The 13501-nt window shown below is 47.9% G+C and overlaps 1 protein-coding gene across 1 annotated transcript in view; it reads left to right on the forward strand.

Moving 5' to 3' along the window:
* STXBP2 (syntaxin binding protein 2) overlaps positions 1 to 13501 on the forward strand; it is a 209452-nt gene that overhangs the window by 157746 nt on the left and 38205 nt on the right. The gene's annotated exons all lie outside the window — the stretch shown is intronic.

Raw genomic sequence — 13501 nt, forward strand, 5'->3', positions numbered from 1 at the left:
AGAAGATCGGGAAGGAGGTTGCCGAAGGCAGGGTCCTGGGGCCCTTCTCGGAGCCGCCCTTCCCGAATCTTCGTGTGTCTCCCTTAGGTGTGGTCCCCAAAAAGGCGAGTGGTGAATTTAGGTTGATTCACCATTTGTCTTTTCCAAAAGGGGAGTCAGTGAATGATTTCATTCCTGACGAGTTGTGTTCAGTCCGGTATGCATCCTTTGATGCAGCCGTGACTATGGTTAGGAAGTGTGGGGTGGGAGCCCTTATGGGTAAATGCGACATTAAGTCTGCATTCCGGCTCCTCCCCATACACCCAGACGACTTTGAGCTGTTGGGCTTCCATTTCGAGGGGGGCTATTACGTGGACAGAGCTTTGCCCATGGGGTGCTCTGTCTCGTGCTCTCTTTTCGAGAGTTTTAGCACCTTCTTGGAGTGGGCGCTCAGGAGGCAAAGTGGTCTGGGTACGGTCGTTCACTACCTTGATGATTTCCTGTTGGCGGGGCCTGCGCATTCAGAGCAATGTTTTGCTTTGATGCGGGACTTCGAAGCCCTTTGTGCTCAATTAGGGGTGCCTTTAGCCTCTGAGAAGACCGAAGGCCCCGCCACCAGGATTACCTTTCTGGGTATTGAATTGGACTCAGAGGAGCAATCTTCCAGATTGCCCCTGGAGAAGTTGGTAAAGATTAAGCGGAAGCTTGATGAGGTCCTGGGCTGCCGGAAGGTGACCCTACGGCAGCTTCAGGAATTGGCAGGCATTCTTAATTTTGCCTGTCGGGTAGTTGTTCCTGGAAGGGCTTTTTCCAGGAGGTTGTATGATGCGATGAAGGGGCTCCGTTTGCCCCATCATCGTACCCGCCTTTGCGCTGGGGTCAGGGCTGACCTCGGCGTGTGGCGGGATTTTTTGGATAGATTTAACGGGTTGTCTTTCTGGAGGCACGAGCTTCTGTTGGAAGCTGAGTTGCAGCTCTGCTCTGACGCCGCGGGGACTTGTGGTTTCGGGGTAGTGTTAGGTGACCAGTGGTGCTGGTCGGCATGGCCTCCGGAATGGAGTGCCTCTTCGTTGGTTAAGGACCTTACGTTCCTGGAGCTCTTCCCCTTAATAGTGGCCTTAGAGCTTTGGGGGGAGCAGTTTAGGGACAAGACTGTGCACTTTTGGTGTGACAACCTAGCGGTTGTCCATGTGGTGAATGCCCTGTCCTCAAAGAGCGACAGGGTCATGCGGCTTGTCCGCCATTTTGTGCACAGGTCCTTGTCTCTAAACGCATTGTTTTTGGCTAAGCATGTCCCCGGGTTAGATAACGGGGTTGCTGATGCCTTGTCCCGTGGTCAGTTGTCCAGGTTTCGGACCCTGGCCCCGTGGGCCCGAGAACTGCCAGAAGCGTTCCCCAGCCACCTCTGGAGTCTGGGAGGGATCCAGAGTGGTGGAGAGGCGAGGCATCCCGGGCAATCTCCTTGTCTGTAGCGCCCGGCACCCTCAGGGCATACCAGCGTGCAGGTAAGGAGTTTGGGGAGTTTAGGCAGGGCAGGGGTTACCAGCTTAGTTGGCCTGTCCCTGTAGAGCATTTGGCCGAGTTTTGCGTCCAACTTAGGCAGCGTGGCCTGTCAGTTAGGACGATCCGGTCCCGGTTAGCCGGCCTCGCCTTTCTGTCCAAGGCGGGGGGGTTTGCAGATCTTTCGGGTGACTTTCGCATCCGGAAGATGCTGGAGGGCTGGCTTAGGGAGCAAGCGGGGGCCCCAGGTGACACTCGTCAGCCCCTGACGGTGGAGCAGCTGTCATCAATCAACGTGGTTTTTGGCAGTCTGTGTTCCTCATTGTACGAGGCCCGTCTTTTCAGGGCAGCGGCTTGTGTCATGTTCTTTGGGGCCCTTCGGGTCAGCGAGGCCATGGCTTCGTCTCAGGCTGACACTTCGCTCCGGGCCTTCCAGTTCGCTGATCTGGCCTTTAGACAAGGGGGGGTGTCCCTTGTAGTGAGAAGGTCTAAAACGGATCAGCTGCACAGAGGGGTTGCCTTACAACTTAGTGCGGCCACCGACCAGTCGGTGTGTCCGGTGGCCGCCCTACGGCTTTATTGTGGTATGAGGGGGTCAGGCCAGGGGTACCTGTTTAGGCATTGTGACGGTACCCCTCTGACCCGTTTCCAATTCTGGGCTTTAGTATCTAGGGCGATGGCCCAGGTGGGCATGGATCCCGCCGGTTATGGAACGCATTCGTTCCGTATCGGCGCCGCCACTAGTGCGGCACTTTCTGGTTTCCCGGCCCATCGGATTCGGGAGATCGGCCGCTGGCGGTCAGCGGCATATTTGGGTTATGTTAGGCCCGCTGAGGATCCCAGGCAGGGCTTAGGCTAGGTAACCTCTCTGTGTCTGTGTCCTCTTGCAGGTCCCCAGGCTAACACGAAACCGACGGCGCTGCTGTGTGGCCACAGCATGATTTTCTGGGCCGGCCGCGCGGCAGCCAGGAGCGCCATCGGGACCCACCTGTCCCTGGGGCGGTGGGTCAACGTTACCTGGATGGGCCGGAGAGGTATGCGGTGGGAGGGTCTCCTACCGGCGTTGCTGGGCGGTCAGCATTCTGTGGCTGCGCCCGGCAATATGGGGGGCGGCTCCTGGAGTCGCGCCCAAAGGGGTCTGGGTGGGCAGCGTCCTGTGGCCGCACCCAGGTGGCTGGTATTGCACTTAGGTGGCAATGACCTGTGCATACTGGGAGGCCTGGCGCTGCTCATCCAGGCACGCGAAGACCTGCGAAGGCTTCGTGAGGTCTGGCCCACCACGCAAGTGGTGTGGTCAGAAATATTACCTAGGCTTGTGTGGAGGGATGCCTCTTCCCTTAGGGCCATTCACCGGGCTAGGCGGCGGGTGAATAGGGCTATGGGTAAAACGGTTAGAGAATTGGGTGGAGTGGTAATACCTCATCCCCTTATATCAATAGATAAGCCATGGCTCTACCGTGACGATGGCGTTCACCTGTCTGACCAGGGGAACGCCATCTTCTTACAGGACCTGCAGCGGTCTCTGCGTGAGCTGGCGCAGCTAGAGGGGGGAGTCGGGGGGCCAAGATAGAGATCTGACCCCCGCTCCTGTGGCAGGTTAGGGGCGGAAAATTGGGTGGTTTAGCAACCGCGCGTTCTCCCTTGGGCATCTTTGGGGATGATTGACAGGTTCTCCGCAAGCTCATGGAGGGAGTTTCTGCCTGAGCAGCTGGGGGGAACCTGTCTTTGGGTCCTACACCTTTAATTCCCCGATTCGGGTTAGCCGGTGGGACCCCCCTCATGCACAGCATGGCAGAAAAGGTCACAGGTGACGGCCTGGCCCTCACCTGGACCTTGCATCGAGATACGCCCATGAGTTGCCCAGGAATGTTTGCTGGCATACGTCATTTCCGCCCCGGAAGTATTTGTTTGACCCTGCAGGTCCAGTTCCGGGTCATAGTTGTTTATGCTAATTTATGCAAAAGTATTTGAATAAATTATGCAAATTTATGTTAATAAAAATGACCCAATTTTAAATCCAGCTCTGGTGTCCGTGTCGTTACTCCGTCTCTCCAGCAAGGGCAGCGCCGGACTTACCCGGCAGGCAGGCTTTGCTGGAGGGACCGGGAGACACGGTCCCTCATGGCGGCCGCCATTTTGGATCCCGGGCGAAGTCTCGCGATGCGAGACTTCGCTCGGGAGATCAGGGCCTGATTGGCCAAGGCCCTGATTGGTCCGGGCGGGGCCTGCTTGCCCTATATAAGGGCGAGCAGGCCCGAGGCTCTTCCTTTTCGCCCGGACCGAGCTACTGAGCAGACACCCGCCCGCCCTCCACTATTTTGCAGTGTGCTTCGGGGTCGCCCTTAGGGGGCCGAATGGGAATTTTTTGCAGTTCTGCCTCTTAGCTGAGCTGTTTTTTCGCCCATTCCACACTGGGGTGATGGATGTGCGGTTAGGGGGTGCTTGCATTAATTAGGTTAATTGGCTTACCTTTGGTCATTGGGTAGGCAGGTTAGGGGCGGAAAATTGGGTGGTTTAGCAACCGCGCGTTCTCCCTTGGGCATCTTTGGGGATGATTGACAGGTTCTCCGCAAGCTCATGGAGGGAGTTTCTGCCTGAGCAGCTGGGGGGAACCTGTCTTTGGGTCCTACACCTTTAATTCCCCGATTCGGGTTAGCCGGTGGGACCCCCCTCATGCACAGCATGGCAGAAAAGGTCACAGGTGACGGCCTGGCCCTCACCTGGACCTTGCATCGAGATACGCCCATGAGTTGCCCAGGAATGTTTGCTGGCATACGTCATTTCCGCCCCGGAAGTATTTGTTTGACCCTGCAGGTCCAGTTCCGGGTCATAGTTGTTTATGCTAATTTATGCAAAAGTATTTGAATAAATTATGCAAATTTATGTTAATAAAAATGACCCAATTTTAAATCCAGCTCTGGTGTCCGTGTCGTTACTCCGTCTCTCCAGCAAAGACCTCCTGGTCCATCTAGTCTGCCCTTATACTATTTCCTGTATTTTATCTTACAATGGATATATGTTTATCCCAGGCATGTTTAAATTCAGTTACTGTGGATTTATCAGCCACGTCTGCTGGAAGTTTGTTCCAAGGATCTACTACTCTTTTAGTAAAATAATATTTTCTCATGTTGCTTTTGATCTTTCCCCCAAGTAACTTCAGATTGTGCCCCCTTGTTCTTGGGTTCACTTTCCTATTAAAAACACTTCCCTCCTGAACCTTATTTAACTCCTTAACATATTTAAATGTTTCGATCATGTCTCCCCTTTTCCTTCTGTCCTCGAGACTATACAGATTGAGTTCGTTAAGTCTTTCCTGATACGTCTTATGCTTAAGACCTTCCACCATTCTTGTAGCCCAGTGATTTTCAACCTTTTTTGAGCCGCGGCACACTTTTTACATTTACAAAATCCTGGGGCACACCACCAACCAAAATGACACAAAATGACACCCTAAGACAGTGATTTTCAACCTTTTTTGAGCCGCGGCACACTTTTTACATTTACAAAATCCTGGGGCACACCACCAACCAAAATGACACAAAATGACACCCTAAGACACTCTCCTCTCTTTTTCCATCCCTGTCTCCTCCCCACCCGTGTGTGTGTGTGTGTGTGTGTGTGTGCATACACACTTTTGAACCATTTCCAAAAGCAGGTGAGGGCTGGGTTTCTCTCTCTCTTATTCTTTGGGTGCTTTTAATTACAGTGATCCCTCGATTTTCGCGGTCTCGATTTTCGCGAAACGCTACACCACAGTTTTTCAAAAAATAATACATTTAAAAATACTCCACGGTTTTTTTTCTATACCACGGTTTTTCCCACCCGATGATGTCATACGTCATCACCAAGAGTCACTTCTCTCTCCCTTTCTCTTCCTTTTTCTCTATCCTTTCTACCTCTTACTCTTTCTTTCTCTCCCTCCTTCATTCAATTTTCTCTCCCTCCCTTTCCTTTCTCTCCCTCCCTCCCTGTGCCTGCCCTGCACCACCCAACAGGGACGGACAGCCCCCGATCGTCGGTTCGCCCCGCCCCCCACAGAGGGAGATCGGGCTGCGAAGGCAGTGGATCCGCGTCCCCAGCCACCGGCTTGGATTCCCCTCCCGGAGGCATTGGGCTGCCCTGCATCGCTCATGCGTTCGACTGCGGTGGCTGCTTTGGCGGGGAAGGAGTTTGGGAAGAAGATGAAGGCAGCGGGCAGCAGCTGAGGCGAAGCGAGGCGAAGGTGGCGAGGAGCGGCGAATAACAGAGCAGCTCGCGCCCGGTGGGGTCTCTTCTCCCCAGCAAAAGGAGGAATGGCTTGTGTGTGTAACGTATTTTCGCTGATAAGGAAAAGGATCGGGCTGGTGGGGGCGGGGAATCCACCTCCCCAGCCACCGGAGGGAGATCGGGCTGGTGGGGGCGGCGAATCCACCTCCCCAGCCGGGCAGAGGGAAATCGGGCGGGCGGGGGGTAGCGGCGAGGAGGCCGGAGGCGCTGGGTGGGTGGCCGACATTAAATACAACCATTGCCAGCCTCAGCACTTTCGTCGCTCCCTGGCTCCACCATCTGCGCATGCGCGGCCATGGAAAAAGGGCGCACATGCGCAGATGGTGTTTTTACTTCCGCACCACTATACCGCGGAAAATCGATTATCGCGGGAGGTCTTGGAACGTAACCTCGCGATAATCGAGGGATCACTATATATGCTTTAAATCAAGATTCACTTCTCTCTCTCTTTGGTTTCTCTCTCTTTCCTCTCATTCTGTCTCAATCATTTTCTCATTTCTGTTTTTTCCTCCCCTTTTTGCTCATTTCTCTCTCTCTCTCCCTTCCTCTCCTTTTCTCTCTCTCTCTTGCTTGCTTTCTCTCTCTCTCTCGCCTTCTTTCTCTCTCACTCTTGCTTTCTCTCTCTTTCTCTCTTTTCTTTCTTTCTCTCTCTTGCTTTCTCTCTCTTTCTCTCTCTCTTGCTTTCTTTCTTTCTTTCTCTCTCTCTTTCTCACTCTCACTCTCTCAACAAAAAGTTGTGAGACTGGAACCTGAGCTTCCTTCTTCGCGGCACACCTGACCATGTCTCACGGCACACTAGTGTGCCACGGCACACTGGTTGAAAAACACTGTTGTAGCCCATCTTTGGACCCGTTCAATTTTGTCAATATCTTTTTGTAGGCGATGTCTCCAGAACTGAACACAGTATTCCAAATGTGGTCTCATCAGCGCTCTATATAAGGGGATCACAATCTCCCTCTTCCTGCTTGTTATGCCTCTAGCTATGCAGCCAAGCATCCTACTTGCTTTCCCTACTGCCTGACTGCACTGCTCACCCATTTTGAGACTGTCAGAAATCACTACCCCTAAATCCTTCTCTTCTGAAGATTTTGCTAACACAGAACTGCCAATACAATACTCAGATTGAGGATTCCTTTTCCCCAAGGTGGCTCTGCTATCGGATGCATAAAACTGATCTGGTCGCTATTCTTGTTTTTCAACCTTCCTCTGAACCTCTCCAGTTTCACTGTGTTCAAATTCCATTCATCTATTCTACTTCTTATCACATGCTTCCCCACAAAGGAAAAGCTGTGGTGGCGCAGTAGTTAGGGTGCAGTACTGGAGACTACTTCTGCTGATCACCAGCTGCCAGCAGTTTGGCAGATCAAATCTCATCAGGCTCAAGGTTGACTCAGCCTTCTATCCTTCCAAGCTGGCTAAAAAGAGGACCCTGGAAGTTGGGGGCATTATGCTAACTCTGTTAACTGCTTAGAGAGTGCTGTAAAAGCACTGTGAGGGGGTATGTAAGTGCTGTTGCTATTGCTAAAAGCTGAAAAATTTGAAAAAGAAAAGACAACATATGAAATGCTGGATGAATGTCATGGATGGAAGAAAAGAATGGTTTGTAAAGAGTAGAAGGATGTGGAGAGGCTGAGTCAATGGGGTTGTAACCATAGCTAAAAAGTTATACAGTGATACCTTGTCTTGCAAACTCAATTGGTTCCAGGACGAGGTTCTTAAGGTGAAAAGTTTGTAAGATGAAACAATGTTTCCCATAGGAATCAATGGAAAAGTGATTAATGCGTGCAAGCCCAAAATTCACCCCCTTTGCCAGCAGAAGCGGCTGAAGCAAAAACACAGAGATCCAGAAGTGTGGTTTCGAGGACTTCGGTGTTTTTGCGATGCTGCGATTTCACTGTTGCTCCCTTCGGTGGGAAACCCTACCTCCGGACTTCCGTTGTCAGTGAAGCGCTCATTTTTGCAATGCTGGGATTCCCCTGCTGGGATTCCCCTGCAGCATTGCAAAAACACGGAAGTCCGGAGGTGGGGTTTCCCATGGAGGGGAGCCTCAGGGGAATCCCAGCAGCGGAAAAATGTGTGCTTCGCTGGCAACGGAAGTCCGGAGGTGGGGCATCCCAGCAGTGGCGGTGGGTTTGTAAGGTGAAAATAGTTTGTAAGAAGAGGCAAAAAAAGCTTAAACCCCGGGTTTGTATCTCGAAAAGTTTGTATGACGAGGCGTTTGTAAGACGAGGTATCACTGTATTTCTTTTCCTTTTCTTATTTTTTTTCTTATCACACTTTCATTATTATTATTATTATCTATTTTATTCATTAAACATGTAACTAAGTCAATTGAACATTTTAAAAAGTGTCACAAATACCACTGACTAGTGCTAATGGTTGATACGGGTTGCTGCCAGCATCCTAGGTATCAACCAAGTATCTTCTTAAAATATATGATGTTCCAAGTAGCACAGTATTTTGCAGTTACACTGGTGTTAATGCAGGAAGCTGCAAAAAATATATTGACAAAATTGAATGGGTCCAAAGATGAGCTACAAGAATGGTGGAAGGTCATAAGCATAAAACGTATCAGGAAAGACTTAATGAACTCAATCTGTATAGTCTGGAGGACAGAAGGAAAAGGGGGGACATGATCGAAACATTTAAATATGTTAAAGGGTTGAATAAGGTCCAGGAGGGAAGTGTTTTTAATAGGAAAGTGAACACAAGAACAAGGGGACACAATCTGAAGGTAGTTGGGAGAAAGATCAAAAGCAACATGAGAAAATATTATTTTACTGAAAGAGTAGTAGACCCTTGGAACAAACTTCCAGCAGACGTGGTAGATAAATCCACAGTAACTGAATTTAAACATGCCTGGGATAAACATATATCCATCCTAAGATAAAATACAGAAAATAGTATAAGGGCAGACTAGATGGACCATGAGGTCTTTTTCTGCCGTCAGACTTATATGTTTCTATGTTCTATGTTTCTTGATGTGTTGTGAAATTCTTGGACATGGTACCAAGTGCCCTGATGACAATAGGTATCATTGTTGCATGTTTCATCCTATTATGTCCTGAGAAGCTGGGACTTTTCACTCCAGCCAGACTAGAAACCCAAGCAGATAAAAGCTGATTGGCTCCTCATTTAAAGGGTTCCCTATTTAAACCCCTGTCTATAGCAGGGCTTTGCTGATGTTTGCTAACTATGGCCAATAAAGAGCTGAAGTCACGAAACTGTATCCTGCATCTTCAGTAGAGAAACTTGACATCTGGCGATGAAGGTGGGATAGTGAAAGGAATTTTGAACAAAGGCAACCAGCCCGGACGGAAGGAAGCAACAAACCACGAGGCACCAAATTCAAAAGCTGAACAAAAGAAATGAGTCATCGCTATGTTGCTTTACCATCTGCCGACCCCCATTTGATGCAGAAAACGAGACCTGGGACAACTATATGGCAAGATTTCATTGTTTTCTTGGAGCAAATGAAAGATCTTCCTGACAACCGGAAAAGAGACATGTTCCTCAGCCATTGTGGATACAGGTTTTTGATAGGGCTGTCGCTTTAACGGAGCCCAAAACAATAGAAATAGTCACTTGGACGAAATTACAAGAGGTGCCCAAGAGACGCTATGATCCGGCACCATCAAAATTTGTAAGCCGGTACGAGTTCAGCGAATGTCTGCAACAGGATGGAGATACCATAGACGACTTCCTGGTTGAATTAAGAAAAGCCGCAATGCATTGTAAGTTTCAAAACCTTGATGAATCGTTAATGTTCCAACTCGTTAGAGGGGTGCAAGACATGGGCTTACAGAAAAGTCTTCTGGCTAAAGGAAATGATATAGCCCTAAAGATAGTGGTAGAGGAAGCCAGAGTAGCTGAAAGGTCTAACAAGGCTGCAGAAGTATTGTGCTGGAAAGGGCCCCCAAGTATTAACAGGGGGGATCCTCAGGTGTATGAGATCCAGAGTGGTAAGACTATTGCAGAACCAAGTGACCACGAAGAAGATGAGGAAGAGGTGTTCCAGACAGACCGGAAAAGAGAGGTGCAAAAAGCAGGACCAGAGGTTTGCGGCAGTTGTGGGGACACTACCTTCAAGAAAACTGCAAATTTTGTGATGCTCTGTCACAGGTGCAGAAAATATGGCCATATCGTGAGGGTCTGCAGAGCACTGCTCTGGGTGCCCAGGGGTCCTAACCCAAAGTACCACCCAAGCGAGCTGAGAAGAGATGAGGGAGGTCACAATAGATGAGCCAGCAGTTTCACCCCTCATCCAGGGGTCAACTACACCTGGGTGAACCAGGTGGGAAGCCAGAGCAATGCACCTATATGCACCACTGTCTCAGGGGAAGGGTCCCTCTATGAGGCGGAAATAGACACGAGGTCATCAATAATGATAGTTTCCTGGGAAACTGCAAAGCGAACCATACCCAACCTGAATCCAGCACAATTAAGAGCTCAGTCTGTAAGAATCTCAGACTGCCAAGGAAACCGAATTTCGGTGATAGGCCTCAAAAGAGCGAAGACCAAGAAGCAAGTTTGCTACTAATGATTGCCAGAGATCACATCCTAGTCTGCTGGGTCGGGATTGATTCAGAACACAAAGAATGAAGGTGACCAGAGACCAAAAAATGATAAACGCGACAACTGTGGACGGCTGTGATGAATTGCTGTGCAAGTTCCAGACGGTGTTCGACCCGACGATGGGCAAGTACATGGGCACCCCTATTTCCTTTAGTTTAAACTCCAAGTGGAGCCAATAAGATTACACCCCCATAGAGTTCCCTTTGCACCTAAGCCACTGATCGACAAAGAGCTAGATAAACTAAGAGGGAAAGGGAAACCTAGAACCGGCTGACCATGCAAAGTGGCAAATTCCCATAGTCCCCATAGTCAAGGGTGATGGGTCTTTGCGCACATGTGCTGACTATAAGTGCACATTGAACAAGGTGTTACAGTAGAGCGCATACCCAGTACCAGTAGCCCAACATCTCTTGCACACTCTGGGCCTTTTTTGTAAAACCAGACCTTGCACAAGCATATCAGCAACTTCCTGTTAATCGTGAGACCGCATAGGCCCAAACGATAGTTACTCACCGTGGGGTTTTTAAATTAATAGGCTTCAAATTGGGGTTAGCGTGTCCCCAGGAATTTTTCAAGGAATAATGGAACGAATCTTGAACAAGCTATCCCGTGTAATTCCATACTTTGACAATGTATTAATAACGGCAAGGAATATTAGCCAGCTGAGGGAGGTGCTCATGTGGTTTTGACCCACTGGCCTGCAAGTTAAGGCAAACAAGTGTCAGATAGGGGTTCTGGAAATAGAATTCTTTGGGTACCAAACAGATGGATCCAGGTTTCACCTCACTAAAGATAAGCTTAGGGCTATTAGAGAGGTTTCAGTGCCCACCAGCAAGGCTGAGCTACAAGTGTTCCTGGGGTTGCTAAATTTTTACAGTATTTTCCTGCAAAATAAAGCTACATCACAGAACCCCCTCCATACGCTGCTGTCTAAAAATACCCCATGGGTTTTTTGTAAATGGGGTCACTTGCAAAACAGAGCATTCAAGGCAGTAAAAAACCTCCTATCTGAAGACAGTTTCTTAATGCAGTTCAATGAGACCTTGCCAATGTTCCTGGTGTGCGATGCATCACCTTTTGGGGTGGGGGCAACCCTGAACCATAGACTTCCAAATGGCCACGAAGCCCCCATTGCTTATTTTTCCAGGTCTCTGTTGAGTGCCAAGAGAAATTACGGCTAAATTGACAGAAAGGCCTAACCAAGCTTGGGACTCAAAAGACAACCTACAAAGTTACCCCTGCATGGCCCCATGGGTGTCTGACAACCCGGTCATTTGCATTTTCTCCTGGCAAGATTGACTAAAATGTTTAACAATATGTCCCCAAATTGTAAATAAATACCTGACCAATATTACCACATGTGGTGGACCTATATAAAGGCAAGGAATTTTTGGACACAAATCCATACGTGGTTAGAAAAAATGATCAGACAACGTAATAGATTTTAACCAGAATTGTTTTCATTAAGCATTATATCAGATGGCTATGATAAAGGGACAATATATCTAATATTACATGTCTTGACTGCAGCAAGGATTGTATATGTGCAGCAGTGAAAGAATGAAAATAACCCTTCAGGGGATGAGCCAATAAGAAATATACTAGATTGTGCGGAAATGGACAAATGTTAAAAAAAAAAAATGAAAGAGATACAGAAAGCTATTCAACATGGAATAGATTCTATCAATGGTTAGAAACACGAGGTAGAAGTTGGAATGCAAATGAACCAGGTCAGGTGGACATGGAAAGAGATATTATTTTTAATATTGATATAGGAATGTAAGTATTAGAATGATAAGTTGACATATTAGAATATGATGGTCAAAAACTATTGTACAACACTAGCATTATTTAAAACAGTACATAAGTTATTCCATTTTTACTTTTGTTTTATGGTAAGTGGAATGTCAGGACAATTACACTGTATTCAATATACTTATATGTAAACAATAGAAATACAGTATATCTATGAAAAAAATGTTTCAGTTATAGAAGTGTTAGTCTAGCTGGCCTTTTGTAGCTATGCTGAAGAATTTTGCAAGTGGGTCCATTACAATAAGGTAATATAAACTTTGGTAAATAATTGATCAAGAATGTCTAGGCATAGGCCAAGAAGTATAAAATTCACCATTAGCATGTTAAAAAAATCATAGGATGAAAAGCTTCGCTAATTAAGTGCACTCCTTATATTTTTATGAGATGTTAGCCTAAATTTGCCATGTATTCCATAAATTAGGAACAAGGGATGAAGTATGAGGACAGGATATAATACTTCTCTTTAATTCTGCCCAGAAATAAAGTGCTGAATTGCAGTTTCCTTTCTCTGCCCGATTATTGGCTCAAATTGTGTTGGAAAAATAAATCCTGTGTTGGGCTGACCAACAGGGCTTTGATATTGTCTTCTGAGTGTTTCTGGGTAAAGTCCCAAATCATATGGCTTTCCAGGGAATTCATAACAGGTTAACAGGATTCTGTAGCCTTACATTGTCTCTCTCTATCTAACCCACCCCTTCTTTATTTTACAAATTGCATCTTCCTATCAAACTATTCTTTTTTCCTCCAAAATCTTTCTTCGCTTTAACCGTTTCCATAACCTAAAGAATAACCCGTTCCCACAACCTGAAGAACCAGATCCTTGCTCGGGATAGACAAGTCCCTAACTCACCGAAGGTCAATGACCCAACAGCTATTCTCAACCTTTGCCTGAGGTGTGGCCACTGCACATGCTACAGTGGGAGCCACAGGTGAGAGCTGAATGACAGGTGGGGACAAAAGGTGACCGAGCTGCCCTAAAAGCCACCCTAAAATGGGATGCTGTAAAAGGACATGACATGTTCCTACACCAGAGATGCTACCCCTCCCTGAACAACCCAGACGCACCGGTCAACCAACCACTGCTCCCAGCCCATCTCCAACTGTCCTGCTATTGGAGCAAGATGGAATCTGGGAAGAGAGAGAGGCTGACTATGCTACCTCTCCCTCGCTTTAATCCAATTCATGTGCAAGTCTTGACATCCCTCTCAAGATGTCAAGGTCCTCTTCGAAAACCCTGATCCAATTAAAGGGAGAAAGAGGAAAATTCTTTGCCCCTACAATTTTTATTTTTGTTATTTTTATCTTTTTATTCAAAAAAATCAAAATGTTTTTTAAGCAAAATAGAGCTCAACCGGAACATTATAAA

This window comes from Erythrolamprus reginae, chromosome 2 (genome assembly GCF_031021105.1).
Source record: "Erythrolamprus reginae isolate rEryReg1 chromosome 2, rEryReg1.hap1, whole genome shotgun sequence".
NCBI lineage: Eukaryota > Metazoa > Chordata > Lepidosauria > Squamata > Dipsadidae > Erythrolamprus > Erythrolamprus reginae.